Here is a 12,346-nt window from a genome sequence, read left to right as displayed (position 1 = left end):
TTAAGTTATAAATTAATTTCTTTCATTTGCTATGTTCCTGTTTACATTACTAAACAGTAATGGGATGTTTTTTCTATTTGTTACTTTTCCACAAAAAAAGTTAATCCACAAATGTTGTTGTGCAGTCAGATTGTCTAATTGTCATCAACTTCTGGATGAGTCAGACTTTCATAATAACCTCTAGCAAGGGCAATGACTGCAGCTGAAACTCAATGTTTAGTTCACATAATCTTGTAAACTTAGCATTCAGTTCAACTTTTACCTAAATTGTAACCTAGTCTTCCTTGGGTTACAATTTAGTCCATCATCAAAATTGGTTCTACCAGAAAAATGCAACCCATTCTTCCACTTTTCTCAATCCAGCTCTCACTGAAGCACTTATCCACAACAATGGCTACTTGGATTTCATTTAGTACAGGGGTTTTTGGACCCTTTGCTTAATGGTATTGGTCCATGGCATTTAAAAAGATTGGGAACCTTGCCACTGCCTGAATAATTTCCTGTTCAAAAATATCATTGTCCCTTTAACCGTGTTCAACAGATTTCTGCCGTCTCTGCCAACATGCTAACCATCTCCCTCATTGGGTGCATTCCTATTTTGCCATACTGCACTCTACTAAATGTGTTTTAATCCTTTTCTGTCACCTGCCCCTTCTTCTCTTATTTAGGTCTTGCTGATCATTTGTCCTTCAGGTCTCCTGCAGCGTTAAGCCATATCAACATACAGTAAACTAGCCAGTTCAGAACAGTGTCATAATACATTTGCCCTCTTTGGCTGGCATTCCCTTGCTGAACCCACGGAATATGATGATGCAAAACAACAAAGGATTTGGCAATGATCCTATCACTGAAACAAAATTCAGTCATTGTGGTGAGATCAAGACACAAAATAGTTTTCCCAGAGTTATACACATGGCCTACAGGAAAATCTGACGTCCATCCTTATGCGTACAAGACCATCAGATAGGGGAGCAAAATTAGGCTATTCAATCATAGCTGATGTACATTCTCTCTCAACCTCATTCTCTTGCCTTCTCCCCATAATCTTTGACACCCTTAAGAACCTATCAGCCTTTGCCTTAAATATATTCAATGACTTAGCCTCTGCAGCCATCTGGGACAATAAATTCCATAGATCCACCACCCTCTTCTTTAAGAAATCCTTCCTCATCTGTTCTAAAGGGATGACTTTGTATTTTGAGAATGTGCCATCTGGACAGACTTTACTGCTGATAGAAACATCTCCATCTCCACTTTATCCAGGCTTTTCACTGTTTGATAGGTTTCATTGAGAATTCTCCTCATACTTCTTAACTCCAGTGAGTATAGGTTCAGACCCATCAACCATTCCTCATATATTAACACTTCAGATTGTTGGACCCCTTCCAGTGCCAGCACATACTTTTTTTAGATATGGGGCCAAAAACTGCTCTCAATACTCCAAATGTATTCTAACCAATGCTTTACAATGCCTCAGCATTACATCCTTGCTTGTGTATTCTAGTCCACTGGGAATGAGTTCTAACATTGCATTTGCCTTCCTATTACCAACTCAACCTGCAAGTTAACCTTTAGGGAACCCTGCACAAAGACACACAAGTCCCTTTACACCTCTGATTTCTGGATTCCCTGGCTACAAAATAGTTTACACCTTTATTCCTTCTACCAAAATGTATGACCATACACTTCCCTACACTGTACTCCATCTATCACTTCCTTGCCCATTTTCCTACTCTGCCCAAGTCCTTCTGCAGAGTTCCCTCTTACTCAATACTACCTGCCCCTCCACCTATCTTTGTATCATGCACAAACTTGGCTACAAAGCCATTAATTCCATCAAACATATTATTCATACATAACATGAAAAGTAGCCGACTCAATACCAACCCCTGTGGGACGCCACTGGTCACCGGAAGTACATGTCTTGAATATTGTGCCTGCTGCTAGCAAATTGCTCAAACACCTTCATGAATAGGAGAATGATTCATTCATGGTGCCAAAGAGTAACACAACAGCAACTTATTCAGTACCTTGGTCTATTTTTACAATGTGACAGGTGCTACAAAGAATAATTGTTCTGGTTGCTGTGAGGTCATGAGCTGATGTGGTAGTGCATGTAGCTGTTGATTCCTGTTTGACAGCCAGCTAACATTACACTGCCTAATCAACACACATACTCCTAATTAACTTTCATTCATTATTTCTGGTAAAGCTCAAGCACACACTTGTTCAGTATTGCAAAAGGTTTGCTCTTCGGTTGGATATCTGTCATTTGCAGACAACCAGTAACAAGCAGCACAAGAACTTTACACAAAAACAAAGAATAAAGAGGGAAATGGTTATTCCGAAATCATTGGAAGATTCTTGACTGAACATTTTAATTAAACTATCAGGCAATTATTTTTGTTCTTAATGTGTCTTACCATAAATAAAGATTTTAACCCAAAATATAATTTGAGTTGAAATTGAATTGTGATATTGAGGCATGCTATGAACTATTTCATTTATTGTGTTAATGAAGCTACCAACTCATTTAAGATAAATGGATTAGTTCTTTATTAGCTAATAGTAGAATTTCATACAAATCTTTTTCATTCATACTAACCTGAAGATTTTCATTCCATAAATTATCGATGTCTCCCAGGAATGACAATAGATTAAGTATGCACGGAAGGAGGGCAGTAGCAAGTTAACTGGTGTCACAGATATATACAACCAGCTAACATTACACTGCCTTACCACCATGCACAAAAACATTAAAACACCATTTGATCATCCAGTGATATCTTTGTTTTAGTCTTATCCTGAAACAAAAGAAGCTCTGGCAAAAGGGCAAGTGGCAGGGTACTTAGCAGCTGCTATCAAAACAGCATGCAGCCAGCTAACAGTACACTGCCTACTTGACTCATGCACCACCTTCGATTATACAGTACTGTAATTGAGAGATTTGCAAGAAAAATGTTGCATCAACATCTTCTAAGTAGTACAGAGACCAATGCTGGACAACATTAATTTTCCAACAGTAGGGCTGAAATACAATGTGTTGTACTTACCTAACTCCCAAATTATTTGAAACAAATATGCTTCTTTTGAATCTTCTGCAGTTACAAATAAAAGCAAATTTACAATGCATTGGGTAAATGATTTATACCAATCTACTTTAGGGAAACACTAGCCTCAACAAGTATTTGAAAGGGGTTGCACTAGGTACATGATTTGTAGCATTAGTGCACCTTGGGGAAGAAAATCACCCGAAATCCAAATGGGACTTTTACGGTACTTAGAAAGCCCAAGGATGGGATTTCATTGTATCTGTGCAGATATTTACTAATGGGATTCTACCTTCCAGTGAATACAGGATGGGTTCATGGAAAATAACTTGAGAGAGGATGGTTAACTTAAACTTGTAAAAAAAAATACTTGACATGAAACATTGATTTTTTTTATTCCTGATATAACTTTGAGATGTTTGTTGATCTTTGACGGGCAAACATTAAAATCTGATTATAAACAAATGTAACTTTGAAGTAATTTAAATAGAACAATGAAGTTTTATCAAATACTATCAAATCAAATATTATCAATCAATGGTAAGACTCTTGGCAGTTTGGAGGATCAGTGAGGTCTTGGGGTCCGTGTCTATGGGATAATCCAAAGCTGCTGCACAGGTTGACGGTGTTGTTAAGAAGGGGTATGGTGTGATGGTCTTCATGAACCGCGGGATTGAGTTCAAGAGCAGTGAGGTAATGTTAAAACTATATAAGACCTTAGTTACACCTCACTTGGAGCACTGTATTCAGTTCTGGTCACTTCACTACAGGAAGGATGTGGTGACTATAGAGAGAGTGCAAAGAAGATTTACAAGGATGTCGCCTGGATTGGAGAGCATGCCCCATGAGAAAAGCTTGAGTGAACTTGGCTTTTCTCCCTGAAGCATTGCAGGAAACTTTAGAGCTATGTTCTAAGAATAGCTACAATACAGAAGGGGTCTTTTTGGCCTATCAAATTTAACTGGCTCTGTAGCAGAGCAACTCATTCATTCCCACCACTATCCCTTTCTCTGTAGCCTTGCAACTCATGTTCTATTATATCCAAACAATTCCCTCTTGAAGACAAAATGAAACCTGCCTCCACCATATCTGAAGGCAGTATATTTTATACTTCTGCAAGTAAGTTTTTCTATGTCACTTCTATTTCTCACCATCTCTCTAGTCTTCAACCCTCCACCAAAACAAAATAGCTTTCTGCTATCCACTTTGTCCAGACCTCCCATTATTGTACATAATTTAAGCAAAGTTCCTCCCAGCTTTCTCCAAAAAAAAGACAGTCCCTTCCTCTCTCGTAACTTAGAAGTACTGGTAGATCTTTTCTGGACCTTCTCTAATGCCGTCCCATTCTTCCTACTAATGACCAGGATTGAGCACAATACTCCAGTTGATGCTGGTCCAGTGTTTCATAAAGATTCAGCAAGACTTCCCTACTTTTATATCTGTGCCTCCACTGATTGTCCAAAATTGTGTACAGCTGTTTTTAAAACTGATTTCACCACCTGCCCTGCTATTTTCAATAACTTGTGTACCAATATCCCTTGGTCCCTCTCCTCCTGTATGGGCCAGTGTCTTTTATTTTCTTTTGCCTCTCATTTTCTCCTACCAAAATGTGACACCTCAGAATTATCCCTGAAACTTCATATGCCTAACATTTGTTTATGACCTGCTGCAATCTATCATTTTTCTCTTCATGGTTCACAATTTTGCCAGGTTTGAGTCATCTCCAAATTTAGAAACTGTGGCTTGCATCTCTAATTCCAGGTAATTAACATAAATCCAAAAAAAAAGGCACTGTTATCAAATCTGGGGAGAACTACTATTTGCCTGCTCCAACCCAAAAGTCAAAAAATCCAATGATTTTGTTATTTATTACAGCCAAATTCATATTTATGTCATGTGTTCAATTTTGCTCATAAGTCTAGTGTGTGGCATCTGATCAAAAGTCTTCTACAAGTCCATGGACACCATATTGATTGCAACTGATCCATCATACTTCATCAGTAATTTCTGGCTTTACACAAATTAAATAATATTTTGTTCTGATTTTTAATGGAAATGTTAACACAGAGTAGCCAAGTGATCAAAAATGTGTTTTTTCTGCATGACAAAACTGACTTGGGTGTTTATTATTACATATATTCACTGCTAAAGGATTTAATCTTAACTCTACATCCACAAAATCTGTAGTTTTCTTACTTTTTTGTGTTAACAACAGGAGCTCTGTCATTTTATGTAAAGACTATTGGCTACAACTGTCAGTTCTTACAAGGTAAAGTGCAAATAAATGCCTTATAGATGAAATAATCTGGAATACATGGTCTCAATGCCATCACTTAAGGTTACATTTTGTTTGAGCCACTAAGTTAAAGCAAAAAAAAACGTGGTAATATAATGTAATGTTACTTCAAAGGAAATGGGGCACAGAAATCTCAATTAAACTCTAGGGTTTAAAACTATCCATGATGATGAACTAACTAAGCTTTGAATTCACCATATCAGTGACTGAGATAGTGAATTGATCAATTAAACCAGAGGTGTTCTACTAAAATGTAGTTTTAGGAAACAATTTATAAATGACAGGAGTATAAATAACCCTCTGCATACAACCTCACCTTTTTTCAACATCAACTGATTGAGCAAAATTGCTCCTTTCCTTTTGATTTATGTTACAGTACTTAGGTTGATAGAATTATATTCAACATAAATTGAATTCTTGGTTAGAAGTAAAATAATTACAGGTATACGTTTTAATCTCTTTTGTCAACTGCCTCAGATGTAGTGACTGGCATGATATTCACTTATTCAAATTTATGTAATTATTTTTATTCAACAGGTGCACACCAGAACAACCTACTTATAATCAAATCCAGATGATGATTTGATTTCAGAAATTCTATCATACTGCAGTGACCAGTAACTGGCATCTTGTATGACAAATCATACAAAGGACTATTTTCAATTGTGCCACAGTCAAAAAGCTACCCTATCTCTGAATAATTATCTAAATGTTTTAACACAAAGATCCAGCAGCTAATGTGCCCTTGAAGATTACTGTTGATGAAGTGCTCTCAGATGCAGCAGTGTGGAGTGTAGGTAGCAGCTGTTGACCTGTCAGACACAACAGCCAGCTAGCAGTACACTGCCTAACCGCCACAACCTTCTATTACTTCCCTTACAAATTTACCATTGTATACTTTTACTTGTTCTTTTGAATGGGTTTGAACTCTCGCCAATGTCTGTACTTTTCACCATTCTCCTTCCAGAATTCAATTTTAAATTGTCAGTTCATTCGCATCCTGTTGTCTTCTTAATAGAAAATGACCATGATAAGGAAAGACAACAAGTCAGAATGTCATTCACGGTCTGACTTATACTGAGCGAAGCTGCCGCATTTGTTACTGTCAACCGTTTCAGCACGGGTTTAGAAAATCTGGAGATGTATGATATTAAAAAAAGAGATACCTCAAAAAGTCGGTGTACATATTGCTGTGAACTCCATTTTGTTTCACTGGCAAGTTGCTTCATTACCCTCTCCTGCAAAATAAAATCGTAATAATTTTCACAAGAACTATTTGTGCTATAATTGTGCAGCATAAACGCACAATTGCCTGATTATGTATGCAGGTTTACGTCAAATTTTTCTTCAAATAGTAAATACGATTCTGCGTTCTGACCTATAATTAGAAAGTAAATCTGACGATAGATATATTAACGCCAGCCTGTAATTTCGTTGGCACCTACCTCAATTTTGTTGCTATAATTGCTTACTTCAGAGTAGGCTCTCTACTGATAGCCATGTGTCAAGATAGGTTAAGCTAAATGGCACTTACCCATTGCATCTGCTCTCCCGTCTTAGTTTTACGGGAAGAAAATCGTTCTAACTTCCACTCCATTCTATAATATTAAATTAATTTTTGCAACTGATCAACGAAAAGCTTTCCACTAAATTTATCTCAAATTTATCCCTTTCTATGTACTTAAATTTCCAGTGAAACCCAGTACCATGCTTTCATCAAATTAACTGTTCTACACTGAACTACAAACTACTGTAGTTCTTTCTTCTCTGAATCTCCCTACCTTCAATTGCTTTTAAAGCTATTTCGAGCGCCGGAGTGAGCGGGAAACACCTCGCCTCTCACTGATAGGTGGAAATAGAGACCGCCCTCTATCCCGTGACGTCAGCCAGAGGGATTCCCCGGCTGAAACCCGCGGGATCCGGCGAGAAAATGCGCGCTGTCTGAACCAGCGAAAAGTTGCGGGTCCGCCACACGAAACTGAAATCGCGGGGAAAAGAAATAAATTGATAGGAACAGGGGGCAGTGTAAGGCGGGAAGATAGATGGAATGAGAGGAAAATAAGTAAAAGAAAACTTACACACATAAGGCGATTTTGATTAAATAATCAATAATCAGACTCGAGGAAATAGTGATTGAAACGGAGACAAACCTCAAAATAGTCACTCAAACTCGTTCAAGTCTAAACTTATGCGATAACTAAATCTTAATACACACACAAAGAGAAACATTGGATATTCCCTGCGCAAATAATCACGATAATATTATAGCTTTAGAATGAAAATGTGCGCTTGTTATTAGCTTTAGCGTGCTTCCTAAAGCACGGGCCACAGGTGAACTGTTATAACAGCCGAACACTGTAAAACTAAAACTTGACAGTACTTTCCATTCAAAGTCGCCTGTCTTCTTAGCTGTAATAGCTAAGATGAAAGCCAGGGAAACATTCCTCAGGACCGGAAAGGATAAATGCTTGATGAATTAATGTTGGATTGCATTTTTGGTTTATAGTGCTCATAAAGTATGCTTAAAACGTGGGGAAAGAACAAATATATTAATAAAACGTTTTTGTTACTTTTTTCAAGGTAACGAATATTGTTTAAATAATTCAAATAATGCGTAATATTCCGATGTTATAACACACTGAATATCAACAACATATTTTAGTCGTATTAATAAAAGTATTGCGATGTTTTGCCGCTTTCCTATTAATGCTCGATACGTTTATATACTGCGCTGCAGTTTCTTAGTGTATGCGTTCACAGCAATTTTAGATATATAATGCAGTTTGAATTACTATAGGATTGCTCCAATGGAGTTGGGAATGAGCGCGAAGCTGAGTTTCATAGGCGGTAGATTTTTCCCCGTACACAAGCTGCCAACGTTAGTATATAGCCAGAGTTGTTTGTGGTGACTCGCTAACGTTATAATGCTGTTCATGACAAACTGGACTGTACTATTTACAATCTACTAAAGCGCAAAGACGCAGCGCTTTTTCGTTCTTTGTTTAGAAAATATCGACTCACTTCTTTCACACTCCATTTCTTAATAGTTGCAAATAAAACTCTACTGCAACTATTATTAATTTCCGGAAAACCGATCTCCGAAGTAGCCTAATATAGTACTCCGATAATACTATTTAAAAGATATTAGGACAATGATAACTAAAACAGACAAATGCAAATTCTGGACAATATATAAAAAGTTACAAGCGATTGTATCTGTTGAAGAACAATGCTATAAAGGGCGGTGGCAGGAGTATTTTTGCCTGTCTAAAATGTCCAGGTAATATTTTGAACTCTTCATGCGAGGATATATACAAACATACCAAGTACAAATATGTAGTGCACGGCTCCTATCTGTGTTCTATCGGTATGGTAACGTTTCTTCTTAAAGAATAACAGTTGGAACAAAGGTTAATAATTTATCGAAGTTGTGGAAATGTGTTGTGTATGAGACGACTGCAGTATAGTCTTCAGAAGGCTTCTGGACGTGTAATTAAACAAAATGTAACAGTCAAAACTTCCTGTTTTTTAACTCCATCTATCCCTATCGCCATTTTAAAGGTGTACATATTGTATTTCTCCCCTAACTTACTCAGTAAGGCTTATTTTCGAAACGTTCTTTAAAGCAAGTAGAGAGGAGTTTCACTCGATTAATATCTACCTGCAGCAGCCTGCTTAAGATATTTGAGGAGGTGCATGTCATACTTCAATTTCTAAACAACGGTGCTGAATACAAAAAACAAGAAAGTCAATTGAAATTCATTAGCGAGTCCCTCAGCTTGATTGCTGCGCACAACATTTAATAAAAAATAGCAAGACCTCGAACGAATGAAGAAACGTTCTCTTACTTTAAGATACAAAAGATGTTGATTTTTTTTTATCTCTCTTTTGGCTATAGACGAATAGAAGCTGACCCTATAGAGATACTCAAAACTTACAGGATTTTGAGCAAATCAATAAAATATCGATAATAACTCTGGAATGTAGATACAGAGATTGCAGATGCTTGAATCTGGATCAATGAATAATGCATTGGGGAGAACTCGGCGGGTCAATCTGCATCATCGGGACTGTAGTCCCGATGCAAAGTTTCGACCCGAAATGTCAACAGATCTTTTTCTCTCACAGTTGCTGCTTGACCTGCTAAGTTCTTCTAGTGGAGTGTTATTCTCTCTGGAATATATTCCAGTCCCCCTTCTCCAATTCTGATGTTTCTGTGATTTCTGTACTTCGTTAATTACATCAATATCATTGTTTTAAAATGAAGTACTTAAATTGCCTTGTTGGTCATTTTCTTTGCTGCGCTCGGTCAAGGTCCTCCGATCCCAACTCAATGACAAGGAGTGGCTCGCGGTCATTATTTTTCTCTGCCACCTTGGCTACATTCTGCACTTATTGACCTACCGATCGCCTAAATGAAGCATTGATTATTGGGCTATAATAATACGTTTTTTCAACAATCATAGCATAATTATTTTAGACTGTGCAGGAGTGCCATCCGTTTTTACACAACTCAAAAAACCGAGTGAGTGCATCTGTTCTGCTCAAGGTTTTATTTCTTTAAAATACAGGTCTGCATTTTAGTGGACACCAACTGAACATAACAGCACACGAAAACCTCACACGGATAATCATGAAATACAGGAAACAATACGTACACAATTAACTGCGATATATATATTAATGATATATAATAATTAATGTCGCAATAATAATATATGAATTAAATTGATATTAACATCGCAACACCAAGTGCAAGAGTTAGGCTAGAGAATAATTCAATGTAAAACAATTGCTAAGTATATTTTTTTTCCATTTCCGCCGAATAGATTATTGCGGACAAATTTTTAGAGTGAACAGCCGGAATGGGAAATCATGTTTTTTGTGGAAATCTTCCTTCCTTGTATACTAGATCGGCTGTTTACCATTGTCATGTATTCTTAAACATCTAATCTGGCATGAGTTTATCTCACAATTAAGTAAAATAGTTTTAAAAGTTTTTATGTTATTTAATAAACGATTAAGATAAATGATATGTTTTTATCATACGTTACCAAGTGTCATTCTTGTGGAATGAAGTCGTAATTTTAGAAAGCAATTGACATAAATTCTTAGTTACTGTTTACAAGACGTGGACTATCAAAAGTCTGTTGCCGTTAAATATAACAGCAGGAATTCCGCCAAGTCTGGCCCATGAACAGGTTGGTATCGCTTGATGGCGCTGTGGTATTTCAAGAGATTAAATCCTTTTGCCTTTGTTCCACAAGATAGTTAAAAACCAAGAAAGTCCGATATCGATGCTATCAAATGGAGCATCCAGTGAAATTTTGGATATTTCCAATTTCATTCAATTAATTGTTTATGCAAAACTCATCGTTACTCTGAAAGTTTATTCCGTTCGTTGATCACTGTTTATGTAATAAGAATATTCTAATTGCAACTATATTTTTGATTGACTTGAACATATATTCTCTCTCCTGCAACTAGAAGTTAACTTGCATTTAATTTAAACTACGGTATCCACTCATTTAACCAACTTGTTTATCCCTGCAACATTACTCTTCAGATGCTTTTTTCAGGAATGAAAACGCATGCTTTCTCCTATCCTTCCTAATAATTCAAGTCTTTGTTGTTGAATATGAACAATGGCATTGTCTTGTTTATCCTAAAGCAGATTTTTTATGACTTGAACTATGTGAAAAGTATCAAAGCAGCCTTCAGGGTCTTTTCCTGATCAGTTCATATCTATACCATTTTAAGTTAAACTCTAGAAGTAAACAGCAAATTACTTAGCTAAAAAAAAGAGGAATTATGAATGAAATTTTGTGTGAATAGGTGAAAGAACTTCATGTTCTTTAGAACTCTGTATAGCAAATAGTATTGCTGCTCATCAATGATTTGGATTTTTTTTAAAAACACAAGGTAGTCAAAATTTCGGTGACTAAACTTGGTTGATCTCCTGAATCAAAGACTCTGATGTAAATGCTGGTCTAATCAACAAAATTGGACAAAACCCTCAAATTGTAATCTGACCAGAGAAGATTGACCTATAACATTCTCTAACCTTCTAATGTTTTGGCTTTATAATTCACTGTATATATGAATCTTATGACATAGACTGATGCCAGTCAATTCATTAAATCTATGACAGCTCTCTGAGCAATTCCACCAGTCCCATTTCTCCATTTATTTATTATTTTTATTTATTTATTGAAGTACAGCACGAAGTAGACCCTTTTGACCCTTCAAGCCATAATGCCTAGCAACCCCTGATTTAACCCTAGCCTAGTTACTGGACAATTTACAATGCCCAATTAACTTACCAACCGGCTGGACTATGGGAGGAAACTGCAGCAACTGGAGAAAACACACGTGGTCATGAAGAGTACGTACAAACTCCTTACAAACAGCAGCAGGAATTGAACCAGGGTCACTAGTACTGTAAAGCATTGTGTTAACTTCTACGCTACTGTGCCACTCTTGTGCTGTATCACTATTTTCCTGTTGCTCCAACCTGACTGGTATTTTCTTTTCATAATTTCATTATGAATTTTCTAAAATTATTTCCTGAATTATTTAATTGCCTGCATTATTTTAGCACAACTAATCCTGAATCATACTGCTAATTTTGAATCACACCTATGCTGCCACTGATGGCACCAATGCTGCCATTGGGAATGAGGTAAGGATCCTTAGGCACCACACAACCAGGTTCAGGAACAATTAATCCCCTTCAACCATTGATCTTCTGAGCCAGGGTGGATAACTTCGCTCACCTCAACTGAGTCCACAACCCATGGGTTCACTTTCAAGGACTTTATGACTCATACTATCAATATGTTTATCTATTTATTTATTATGTGCTTATTAATTATTATTTTGGGGTTTTTTTATTTGCAGTTTCTCTTCTTCTGCACATTGATTGTCAATGTGTTAGTCTATATGTGCAGTTTTTCAATTATTATGTTGTATTTCTTTGTTATACTGTGAATACCTGCAA

The sequence above is a fragment of the Hypanus sabinus genome, chromosome 14 (assembly GCF_030144855.1).
Source record: "Hypanus sabinus isolate sHypSab1 chromosome 14, sHypSab1.hap1, whole genome shotgun sequence".
Lineage (NCBI taxonomy): Eukaryota > Metazoa > Chordata > Chondrichthyes > Myliobatiformes > Dasyatidae > Hypanus > Hypanus sabinus.
The sequence above is the reverse complement of the archived record's forward strand: the minus strand, read 5'-3'. Positions refer to the sequence as shown.